At 34.7% G+C, this 13,799-nt stretch overlaps 1 long non-coding RNA gene across 1 annotated transcript in view; it reads left to right on the plus strand.

Annotated features, from left to right (window-relative positions):
* Positions 1-7,525, plus strand: part of LOC123639577 — a 91,905-nt gene extending 84,380 nt beyond the window's left edge. The window contains exon 4 of the long non-coding RNA XR_006735767.1: positions 7,480-7,525. This is a non-coding gene — a long non-coding RNA (uncharacterized LOC123639577). The remainder of the gene's footprint in view (positions 1-7,479) is intronic.
* Positions 7,526-13,799: the final 6,274 nt, after the last annotated feature.

The raw sequence follows: 13,799 nt of genomic DNA on the forward strand, positions 1-13,799 counted from the left end.
TATAAGGCTGTGTGTTACATCAGCTTCCAGAATATGAGGAAGTCATTGGAGAATCAGGAAACATTTCTTATCCAATCTGCAACTAATTATTAGTACAAAATGTGTTATTTTGGCATGAGTGTTTTGGCATCAAAGTGTAAAAATGTTGGCATTTATTTCCAACTAATGTGTGTGTAACAGGCCTCTCTAACCAGCATCTTTATCTGCAAACCTGATTGAATAGTGGGTAGGTTGAGGTTGGGAATAGGTAAGGAGATGTCTGTTACTTGAAAATATTTTTGACACTAAAAAGTGTTTAAACAACATCAGAATGTCATACACCCCCTTTTATTGATATTAGGCAAGTTATTTGACCATTTTGGGTCTTGGTTTTCTCATTTAAAAATTAAAGTATTTGGGTTAAACTATCTCTAAGTTATTTTTAGCTCTAACAGACTATGGGACAATAATTGTTTCAAGGTAACCAAAACATAATTGGATCCTGCACATGATCTTTAAAAGCCACTTTTTACATGGTCCTCATGAAAAAAGTGTCTTTTCTGCCACAGGATATTTATCATTACTCTAAATAGTATTGTCAACAGCTACCGAAACTCTACCAGACTAGAGCTTAAACTCTCCACAATGCAGCTTTGACTAAGTAGCTGTTGTGTAAATAAGATTCAAATGTATAACCTCATTGCAGTTTACCCAGGCTAGAATATTTTATCAATATTTATTTGAGTGACTCTCAATCTTCATATATACCACACAAGCTCAAAACTGTGTCCACTGGTCAATGTTGAGAACTCAGAACGTTTAGCATACATATTTTTTTCTTATTAGTGTTTACTTTTATTTATTTTTATAATTGTTATAAAATACATGTAACAAAATTTACCATTTTAACCATTCTAAAATGTACAATTCAGAGGTCTTAAGTACATTCACAATGTTGTACAACTATCACCGCAATCTAGTTCCAGAACTTTTCCATCACCACAAATGGAACTCTGAACTCATTAAGCAGCCACTTCACATTCCCTCCCCCCCCACCGCTGTCAACCACTAATGCTGCTTTCTGTCTTCATGAATTTGCCTATTATGTATATTTCCTATAAATGACATCATTCAATACGTGGTCTTTTGTGTCTGGCTTCTTTCACCTAGCATGTTTTCAAGACTCATCCATGTTATAGCAAATGCCAATACGTGTTCTTTTTTATTCATAAATAATTTTCCATTGTATGTATATAGGACATTTTATTTATCCATTCATTAGTTGGTAAACATTGGGTTATTTCCATTTCTTTGTACTATTGTGAATAATGCTGCTATGAATACTCATGTACAAGTTTTTATTTGAATATCTGTTTTTAATTATTTTGAATAAATACCTAGGAGTTGAATTATTGAGTCATATGTATTCTATATTTAACTTATTGAGATACCACCAAATGGTTATCAACAATGGTTGTACTATTTTACATTCAGCACATATATTTTTAAATATAGTTCTCAAAATACCACTATGAAATAGATAAAATTATTATAGTAATAAGAAGCTTGAGGATTTGAGACATTAGGTAACTTGCCCAAAGTCACGAACTATAATTTGTTGGTTCTCTTACTAAACTCAGAGCTCATCAACCAAAAGTCTGAGTCCATAAAAATACAAACAGGAAAACATCTCTGACATATGTGTTTTTTTCCTGTGATATGAAGAAGGCTCACAGCTTTATTTTGACATTTATTTTGTTATCTTTTGCAAAGTTTAAAGTTGTCTCAATTATAATACATTCATTCATCTCATTCATTCATTTGCAACAAACACTTATTTAACAACCTTGCAATATAATAGCTGAATATTGAGTGTTAAACTTACATACAATTCCACATCTTTTGCTCTAAAAATTTTACCTAGTTTGTAAAAGGAGAGTACCTGTGGTCTGTTTCTTTATTGGAAAAACCCTAATAATTTTAGAAGGAAGAAAATATCATTGAGACTAAAATGCAGACGTCAAAATGAATGTTGCCATTTTGGACCCTCATGATATGAAAGTCACACTCTTGTATTGAGGATAAAAGTATCTGCCACAGTACAGTATTCTATAGGAGTTTTTCCTCATAGAATTACAGAAGTTTCTGAGGAACATTTCTTTTACATATCAACTTCAATCACCCTTGGACACATTAATGAATTGCCTTAGGTCAATTGCAGGTATCACAAAACACATCTAATCTTTTGGGGAAGAATTCGAAAATTGTCCCACTCCTTGTATAATGTATTTTATAGGAAGTTAGGAGAATATGATCACATTTACACAGTGATTTCCAGGGCATTGAGTATTCCTATGTGAAATAATATTTCTCACAGACAGATATTAAAGAAGGATGCTTTTAGTAAAATGATGTGGGGGAGTTGTACAAACATTATTACTAAAAGTATATATTCAGTATTTGAACAGGCAACAGATTATTTTAGCTGATTTGTCTAGCTATTCGGTAACCTATTATAGCAGGCACTCAAAGATTAACCAGGCATTGTATAAGACCATTTAGGAACATTACTTCATTTCATATGTACATAAACAAGAGATATCATCATGAAATATGCATATGGATATAAATATATATATATGTATGCTTTTATTTCATGGTGATATCCTACATAAAAGACATAGTATTAATAAAATGTCAACACATTTACAACTTAAATATTTTAATATTTTATGCACAAAGAAATAGATTGAAATGTGATCTTTCTTTACCTATGTGTATGTTTCATTTGAGGCTGAATTTTCATAAAGCAATGATTTACAGTTGTTTAAGATGAAAGTAAGTTTTCTTCAATAGTCTTAGGACAGAGCTTTGAAAAAGTGGTGGGGTATTAATAATATCGAAAGATGGGATAGTTGTAATATTTGATGCTGCATCATGCCGATAACACTTTTCTGAATATATCACCTGGCAGTGTGAAACACTTGATGTAACTATAAAAATAAAAACAAAATTGAGGGCAAAGATTAAGGCATAGTCACTGGACCTAACTTAACAAAACAAATAGAGTACTAGTTTGGCTTCCTATGTATGTGGCATTCCCATTGAACTCCACACGGGATCTTTTTCTACCAAGTCTGTAACAAGCCCATTGTTAGCCAATTTTAGAGGGAAATTAGTCCATCCTATAAATGGATTATTCTGTTCGCTGCAGTCTTTGCTGAAATGCTATTATGCATTTTCTCTTTTACTCTGCTTGATTCATTGAACATTTTATGGGCTTGTTTACTACAGAGAATGAAAAGGTTACTTGTGAAATTGGCTTTAGAAAAATCCAGGTGAGGACCAATAATGAAAAGATTTAATTACATTTCTCAGTAATCCTTACCCCACTAGGATCACACGAGCAGGCAAATAGTACCAAAACCAAAATCTCTGCAGACATCACACATACCAACTGAGCTCACAGATTTCCCCAGAAATCCTAGCAGATGCTGGTAAAAACATCTTCGAATGACACACGAGTAAGTTACAACATGGTAGAGAGTGAAGGCATCGTTTCATATTGTTAGGGTGCTAAAATTTTCAACAGGTGTGCAACAATTTGAGTTTCTTTAATGTGAATATTTTGAATGTGCCTTTGTTTTTAATTTAATTATACTAATTGTCATTTGCTTTGGGAAATAATTATACTCAGGGAACAGAAAAGATTAAAAAAATGTTTTGAACACTTCCAGTGCCACCTATTGGCTGTTAAATTTGTTGTTTCAATGCTGAGCCAAGACATACCGGTTACTGTTAGGTAAGAAGGAAGACATCTCACACATTCCAGATAAAAACACATCCAATTAGATGCTTGAAGGGTTACAAATATCACAATGTGCCTCAGGATTCCTATACACAATGTTTCAAGTTAGTTTATATACTTGATCCATAATAAGAAGGAATAGACAGAGATAAAAATATTTTAGGTATAAATTCTATGCAAAGATCTCATTGACTATATTTAATACCTACTATAGAATATTTTTCATATGCTATAAACAAAATAAAACTGATGACTCTTTTTTACATAACAAGTAATTTCCTAAAAGCCTTGTAGCTTTATAAATGCAATACTAATCTTCTTTTGTCATTGTAAGCAGAAGGGAAGCTATTTAATAGCATTTTCTCTTTATTCGAGGATCAGAAATGAACAGAGACAAGACTATGAAGTAGATTCTTAAAGATTTTTTTCTAAAGCTCCCTTTTTACGTGTACATTATAATGGTTGTTGAATTAGATTATTTGAACACTCAAATTAAAGAATATGCAATTAATTAATTTCAGGTAAAACTGATTTCTTATCCAATTTTGCAAGCACAACTAATTGAATAATGAAGAGTTAAGCCTAGGAAAAAAGAAGTAACCCTTTTAAAGTGTGGCTTTCTCTTTTTGCTTCTCATAGTGAGTACTTTCATAGCTTTATCATCTATAAGTACTCTCATTGAGAAAGAGAAAAAGGGAGAAATATTGGGACATATTTGGCAGTCATAATTTACCCCCAAATAATATAATTTCCTCCCAGTATAATGAGCTATTAAAATTTCCCCCTATTTCATTTCATCCCCAACCCACCTCACTTTTGCTTCATAGATCAATAAATAGTTTTGAACATTATATTTTTATATAACACTTCACTGCAGTACACATTTTTCACTTAGCTTTCTGCCATATTAATTAATTATAGACTATTTATTACAGGTTTATAAGTAACAAATTTTCTATAAGGTTTTACAATGAGGTGAAATATACACTTAAAATCATAAATAAGTGATAAATTTGATGCTTAATTTTTCAAAATGTGAGCTATTGTTTGTTTTCTCAGTCATTTATTTATTTCTGTGCTGATATTTTAGTTATGCCAAAGAAATAACAAAGTCCTCACAGCATCCAAAGGATTTCATGTGTGATACATCTTCTGTAGATCTAACTCTGTTCAGAAATGGAGCCCCATTTTCAATATTCCTTCTATTCAAATAGATTGCTTTCACATATGAAAGATAGATAAAACAGTACTTTCCACTGTCAGTGCCACCAGTTTCCTTAGGAAGGTTAGATAGGCAATGAAACATATAAAAATGACTGTAAAAATTGTATAGGTACTTGATTCTTGTCTATAATTTAGAACTATTGTGTCTTATTCTCATTCTCTGTTTTCCTCCAAGAATATCTTGTGAACAGAAATCTTTTTTGATTTTATAGTATATTAAGTATTCAGAAAACATGTGAATGAAACTGTGCTATTCTGCTTAAAAATAAATAAAACACTTAAAATCAAACCCCAATACACACACACAATCTTTCCTGAGATGGGAAAGACAAGCGGACTTTCCTATCTTAAAATAATGCTTTTTTTGTAATGATTTTATTAATCATGGCTTACATCAGCCCTCAAAGGTGGTCATTCTTCAGAAAAGTGGTTTTACTGCCTGGTAAGATCATGACATCCTTGAAGATGAACCTCAGAATTTGAGATGATTCAGCAATGTCCAGGAACTTGCTTGCATTTGGACTATTAATAATTAATATAGCTCAGAATATAATGGGAGTTCTCATCAATGGATTGCTATTTAAGTGTAAGTTGCTATTTGGATACATATCCTGCCAAGAAACTATGTTTACTAGGATCAATTTTGATAAGAAAACAGAGGGAGATTAAAGGAGAGAATCTAGTAGCATTAATTTTTTGCACAAATGAGAAAGAAGATACATGTGCAAATGTATACAGTGTATCTTTCACAGTTAACAACATAGATCTACTCAGTATTTTACATCAATATCTTTACATTTTCCAGCTAAATAGAAATCCTATTGAAGACCCTGCCCAGTATTTCCCACAGGGAACAATGGAACTGCAGTGGCACAAACTTGTTCACTCTATCAATCTAAAATGATCAAGAATCTGCACTCTGGAATCAGATGTTTGAGTGTGAACCTCTCCTCTGACGCTTATCTCCTATATAAACTTAGATAATTTGTATAAATTTTTTCAGCCTCAGTTTCCTTATGTGTAAAATAAAAATAACACCTCCAAACACTGTTGGAAGATCACATGTGATGGTACCATTGAAGTGCTTGTTATAGGTCCTGTACAGAGTATATATTTAACAAATTTTAGTCATTATTGTTATGTAAGATTCAAACTTGTTATTTGGTTAAAAGAAAGGAACTGTGACTTATCTTAAAAAGAAAAAAAAGAGTAGAACACAAACTATTGGATTCCAGCCTGCTTAAAGCTTTTGATTCAGCTTTGTGGCTCTCAACTGAGAAAAGCACAGACTCATTTGTGTGGTGACACCTCACTGTAACTTGATAAATCACGCGATAATGACCTAGTTGGCATTGGACCTCTCTCCAGCACCCCAGGCAGTCAGTATGAATATTCTTCCTGGATGCACAAGAGTCTCCTGTTATAGGAACCTATAAATTGGTGCTTTTCGTCTAGGGGCAGTCCTGGAAGCACCACTCTGACCCACAACACTGACGGGCACCCCTTCAAAACTGAGGGAACGTCTCTGGAAGACCCTCCTTTTGCCAACACTCACAATCTAGGGTTAACCATGACTATTATGTTCCTATTTACTTAAAGCAGAGATATGAAGAATTTAGCTTTATATTCAAAAAGGCTTGAATAGCAAAAGTAGATGGGCAAGAATAGAGAGAGAGAGAGAGAATGGATAGATAGGAATTCAGAGAGAGAAAGTCAGAAATTCATAGTCTGAAAGTGAGAGAGTGAGAGAGAAAAATAAAATGGTCATTGTCACAGGATAGCCAGGGAATAAAACAAAGGAACTGAGAAGAAGCTGAAGAGGAGAGGGGAAGGGAGGACAGGGAAGGTGAAGGCACTGAAAAGAAACTTGTTCAGAAAACCAGAGGAAGCCAAACAGACGGCACATTTATTTCTCCTAGCAGCACTCTCTCTTCAGCTGTTATCCTTGCTTTTGTTCCAGATGTGGTTTTAAGTATATTCTTTAACTCCTATATTTTTTTATGTACACAACTTTATGAGTTAGGTAGATACTATTATCATTACCATCTTTATTGACAGAAAAGCCTGAGCTATTCTATCAATAAGCAACTGAAGGAAACACACACCAGTGTTTCCCTGTCCCTTATAGCTAATCAACTGATTATCCTCAAGAGGTTATATCCTCCTGAAGAACCCCTAACCTCTTCCATATAAGTCCCTCCCTCCTGTTAAGTTCTAATAATCAATGCACCATGGAAAACCAAAATCTTCAGTTCTGAAATCCTGTAGTGGGATCAATTAATAAGCCTCATCTTGCTGTGGTTTGAATGTGTCCCCTCCAAAATTCAGGTGTTGCCAATCGTTGGGGTTGAAAGGTGGGTTGTTTGACAGTGATTGGATCATGAGGGCTCCTCTTTTGTGAATGGGATTAAATGCCCTTATTAAATGGCTTGAACGAGGGAATTTGTCTTCTTTTTTTTATTTTTTAGCTTACTCTTCTATCTTCTGCCAAGTGAGGATGCAGCAAGAAGGCCCTCACCAGACACCAGGTGCACGTGCTTTGAATTTAGAATTCCGAGACTCCAGAACTGTGAGAAATAATTCCAGTTCTTTAAAAATTACCCAGTGTGGGATTTTGTTATGGGAGCACAAAATGAACTAAGACACATTAAAAAAAACAACCACTGGATATTTAAAATGTTTTTAAGAGTACTGACATTAACTTCATTATTTTTATTTCAATTAAGAGGCATGAAATGTACTGAGTGTATGATGAAAAGGTTTTTTCAGTTTTCAATATCACTTGAGATATTGTTGGGGTGTGTGTATGAGTGTGTATATATTTGCTAAATCACTTCAGTGCCAATGAATAATCATTTTGCCATATGTTCCCCAATCTGAAATAAAAATAATGCCTATTTTCAACAGCTCATGCTTTATAACCATTTTGTAACATTTAGAAGGTTTAACTAGAAACCTTTTCTCTTGGGCTGTGTTCAAATGATTTATGATAATGTCCTTAGCAAAGAGACGCATCATTATTGTGATTAATCTCATCTGGTGACAGCACCATTGCACAACTAAATCATCATGCTAGAAAGAAACAAAATCAGTATCTCCATTTAGCAGATTTGGTGATGATGCTTGTTCGAGTATTGCAAAATTCATATTAAATTACCTCCATATGGCATTAAACACTGTTCATTGCCTGCTGAAGACCTCAACATAAAAAAAAAAAAGAGTGATTTTTTTCCATTCGTATTGCATACACGTGTTTGGACTTGTCAGCTATTTGAGATAAAACTAACATTTGAGGGTAAACTCCCTGTTATTAGTGTTGTTCCTGAAACTATTCTTTCCCCATAATTTTTAGGTGAACAATTATTTTCCTAATTGGAACAAGTATTTTTTTAGTAAGCATGGCCTCATAATATTCTTCATAACTCATGCCCCTGGTCCATAGATGGGATGGGGTTGCCAAGCTTGAGTGTTCTATTTCCATTCTTAATCTGCTATATACCATTAAACTTGGTTTTATAGAATAATGTTATTTACTCTAATTTAAAAATAAAGTTGAAGTTTGATTAAGCATTTAATTCTTTTGTTTTTTGGATCCAGGAGATTTTTTCCTTTCATTTTGTATATTTCTCATGTACAACATGATGTTTTGAACATGTATACATTGTGGAATGGTTAAATCAAGCTAATTAACATATGCATTACCTCACAAAGTTATCATTTTAGAGATGAGAACACTTAAAATCTCATATCTTGGAATATAATTGTATTCTTTCAAGAACATAATACGGTGTCATTAACTATAGTTACCATGTTATACAATAAATCTCTTGAACTTATTCCTCCTAATTGAAATTTTATGTTCTTTGACCAATATCTCCCCTAGTGTCCCTCCCACCAGCCCCTAGTAACCACTATTCTACTGTCTACGTCTATGACTTAAACTTTTTTGGATTCCACAGATAAGTGAGATAATGTAGTATTTGTCTTTCTGTGTCTGGATTATTTTAGTTAGCATAATATCCTTCAGGTTCATCAATGTCACAAATGGCAGGGATTTTTCCTTTTTAAAGGCCAAATAGTGTTCCATTGTGAATATATGTAATATTTTCTTCTTTTCATAATAATTGTTTTTCTATTTCAAAATACTAATTAAGTGGGTACAAGTGTTTTTCTTACATGGATATCTTGCATAATGCTTAAGTCAGGGCTTTTGGTATACCCATCACCAGAATAGCATTCATTGTACTCAGTAGGTAATGCTCCCAACTTCTTGGTTTCTCATGTCCTGTATGTCACTTTGTGCCCATGTGTACCCATTGATTAGCTCCCACTTATTAGTGGGAACATATGGTATTTGGTTTTCCATTCTTGAGATACTTCACTTCAGATAATGATCTCCAGTTGCATCCAGGGTCCTGCAAATGACATTATTTCATTCCTTTTTATGGCTGAGTAGCACTCCATGGTATGTATATATACCATATTTTATTTATTCACTCATATATCAAAGGGCACTTAGGTTGATTCTACCTCTTTGCAATTGGGAAAAGACCATATGATCATCTCATTAGATGCGGAAAAAGCATTCAATAAAATTCAGCACCTTTCATGATAAAAATCCTCAACAAACTAGGCATAGAAGGAACACACCTCAAAATTTTAAAAAAGCCATACATGACAAACCAATGGCCAATATTATACTGAAGGAGGAAAAGTTGAAAGTGTTCCCCCTGAGAACTGGAACAAGACAAGGATGCCCAATGTCACCATTTCTATTCAGCATAGTATTGGAAGTCTTAGCCAGAGCAATCAGGCAAGAGAAAGAAATAAAGAGCATTCAAATCAGGAAGGAAGAGGTCAAACTATCCCTATTTGCTGATGATAATTCTTCTATTTCAAGAGATCCAAAGAACTATCTTGCTTCAAATAAAAACTTAAGTTTATTTTTTCTATCTTTATCTGTTTTCTGCCCCATGGGCCTTATTGCTTCCTTTCTATAGCACAGCTGGCACAACTTTGTTATCTATCTTATGTGATTTATAGCTGTTTGTATATTTGCCATGCTCATCAGAAGGCAAGCTCACTGAGAGCAGTGGCTTTCTCTTATTTATCTTTGATTTCTCAGAACTTGGCTACTACTTAGTCAATAAGAGTCAAATACATAATAATATATATAATGGCTGAGGGCTAAAGCATGAATGCTTACTTTGCAAAGCACTTTACTCATGTAAGCTTATTTAATTCTTGCAGCAACCCGTGAAATCGATTCTATCATTATCCTTATTTTAAACACAAGAAAAATGACACTGAAAAGGATTGTCACATAATCTGCCACACAATAAGTGGTAACACCATATGCAATCCCAAGTAGCCTTACACCAGAGTCAATGCCCTTACACACAGCTCCAAAGTCTGTCTTGCTTGAAATGGCATCAAGGAATAAATAACTTTTAATTATCAAGATTGTCCCTATGATTTTCATCAATTACATTTGATATAAAATTACATCGCCATTTAATAGGTTTTATTTATTATGATTTGTGTGTTTGTTTGCTTTTCAGTAAATAAGAATGCTCATTATCCATGCTTAGAGACAGAACATTAAGTTAAGTGAAATAAGCCAGGCAGAAAAAGACAAATACTGCATGATCTCACTTACATGGAGCCCAAACAAATGTTAAACTCATAGAAGCAGAGCCCACCAGGGGCTACATGGGGTGGGGGACAGGAGAATGTTGCAGAGATGTTGCTGAAGCAATACAAAATTTCACTGGGATAGAAGAAATAAGTTCTAGAGATCTATTGTATATGTCAGTGACTATAGTTAATAACAATGTATTGCATACTTGAAAATTTCTAAGAGAGTAGATTCTAAGTGTTCCCACCATAAATAAATGCGAGGTATGAATATAAAAAGTATGTGAGGTAATGTATATATTAACTTGATTTAGCCATTCTACAATGTATACATATTTCATAATATTGTATTGTATACCATAAATATGTACAATTTTTATTTGTCAATTAAAAAATTAAATAATGAAAACAAAACAATTGACTTTTAAACACTTTTCTAGAACACTTTTGGGCCTTTCTAGAACATAATAAGTGGTCAGAAAAATTGAGTTTCTTTACTAATTATTGCTATTGATATTAAATGATTTTTCTCTAAAAACAAGACAAAGTGAGGATTTGTAAGATACATTTGGATTATAAATGGTTTGCAACAAAATAGAATCAAGCTAGACTAGAACATGATCACCAGAAAAGAAGAATCAAGAGTTTGTTTTTTTTTTATCTCATTCAAATTTTAGATGGTCATGGAGTTACACTGCATAAGATAGATATACCTATACTGGATCATAAACAGAGGCTGTAAAATTAGAAGTAGAAAATATAATAATTATCTGCCTTGTAGAGGTTAAATTTGGTTTTATGAGAGTGTGAAAGATTACATGTAAAATTCTATTTAGCCTTGGTTTTGATAATTATCTTATTAATTAATCTAGCTCTTCAAAATAAGTGTAAATAAATGCTGATCAACACATACTATTCCCAAGTTACTGAGAAGAGTATGAAGTATTTTGGAAATGGCATTGTACTTGCTTTGATCCTGAGGCCCTCTCCCATTTGGGCAGCTAGCTGTAAAGTAGTCACTGACCCAAGAGGGAGTTGTCACAGCAGAACCAGGGGAAAAACAGGCATTAAATTCTTGCTGAGATATAAAATGCAATGGTTTAGAAGACTGCCTGATGTAGTTTTAGTTTTGTTTTGTTTTACAACTTCAGAGTAGTTTTAAAAATAACAAGAAACTCTCGGGGTTGCAAGAAAAAGAGGAAGAATAAGAGAACCATGGAGTTATATACTGCCAGTGCTGTCTGAGCTGATGCAGACCAAACTTTCTAACCCAGTAGTTTCATGTGCACATGTCTAAACCAATTGCCAGTTTAGCATCTCATAGGGTAAGAGTTTAGTAGAGGGAAAGAGGCAGTGCATCTTATTAAGAGGAAAACAGTATACATATAGCAAGGAGCCCTTCATATTCTCCTATTCCCTACCACCACCTTTAGGTGCCTATGTCCTCAATGAATTGCTTCATGATAACCAATCAAGACCTGCCTCCCCAGACTATATGTAATGGACAAAAGCAATTTTTGCAACAATATCAGCACAGTTTCCTCACACTTTTACTCTTTTTAGAGTCTTCTTAAAACTTTATGTCAGTTATCAAACTGCATATCCATTAGTTGAAATATAATTTGATCAGATTAACAGATGGGACAACTGATTTAAAAACACAGTCTCAAAGAAGTTGGTACTTTGAGATGGGAGTTTTACAATATCCTCATTTGCCAGCAATTTAATAACCCCCTCTTTCCTTCTCCTCACAGCATGTGTCATCATTCTTCTGATGTGGCCTTGGAGACAAGTGCCAAACTTTTGGTAACAGAATTTGGCATCCCTGGGTGGGCCCCATCAGTGCCCCAGTGGAATGGCACCTCATGACTGCTGGAAGAGGCAGGGAGCAGCGCCGGGTCAAAGCCTTGGGTCTTCATAGGTAGGAGCAACATTTTTCAAGGTGAGAGAGCAAGGACAGCTGCAGCAGCAGCTGGAGCCTGCTTTAGCTATGGAAAATTCCCGTCTCTGTCTCCCTGAAGTAGACGAGGCTCCCCACAACCTGAACTGAGTTGAGGAGAAGGAAACTCTTTTGGGAAGCATTGCAATAGCCACAGCCATTTGTAAGTAAAGTTCTCTGGGACACCAGGACCCTGTTTCTACCAATATGGGGGGGGGTGCATTTCAGACCTTTCCATTGGATTTGTTTTGAGGTGCCGATTTGGGGTTTGAAGTCAAGAGTTTGAGTGGAACTAGGGAACCTAGTTTGGATTAGCTCATATGTGGTTCCCTAGGAACCAGAAGGAATTAAGAGATATTGGTTCTTTTGTCTGAGAGAATTTATTTCTCAGTCTGTCCACTTTTGGATTAGGAGATGCTGATTCTCAATTGAGAATTTGGTTTTCATGTTGTGGCTCCCATTTTGTCGACCACAGCATTTTGTGTTGAGGATTCCCTGTATTGCCTGTGTTTGTTAAGTTTTGTTGCAACATAGAAAAACTGCATCTCAAATTCCCTTGGGAAAAATTTTGGCTTAATGGTTAACTTATAGCTATAAACCTATGTATAAAGAGAATGGTGTTATTGTAATACAATGCATGTGCTGGAGTGTGAGGAGAAGTGGCCATTAAATGAAAATTCCCATTTGATTGATAGGCCTGGGCATTTTAGATTGTTTTTGTTGAGAATTCCCTACCTGTATTGTTCGTGTTTGATTGTGAGTTTTTATCCGGTGAGTTTTTGTACCTATGTCTGAAGATTATTGTGGTACCACTTGTCTGTAGTGTGAGGAAAAGTGGTGGTTGGTACTGCTTGTATGGAGTGTGAGGAAAAGTGGTGGTTGATGGTCCATGGTTTATTCCGAGCTATTGGCTCTTTTAAAATTCAGAGCTCAAATGGTCGACCTGCCACTATAGAGTTAAAAGGTTGAGGCTCAAGCTCTCTGCTTGAAATGAGACTCATTGTTCATGGTATACAAAATGATCTGTGTTTGTATGATTTCTGCTAGAACCCCCACAGTTGGCCAGGTTGAGGCACCAGGAGGGGCCACAGCTGGGGGGTGGACTCAGCAGGAGGGAGGACCAGTGAATGCTGCTGTGGAGAGTGGTGTGGCAAGGGGGAAGGAACACCTGCTGCTGCCACCATCTTGGCACTATGGGAAGGGGTGGAGAGG

Source organism: Lemur catta, chromosome 6, assembly GCF_020740605.2.
Source record: "Lemur catta isolate mLemCat1 chromosome 6, mLemCat1.pri, whole genome shotgun sequence".
Taxonomy (NCBI): domain Eukaryota; kingdom Metazoa; phylum Chordata; class Mammalia; order Primates; family Lemuridae; genus Lemur; species Lemur catta.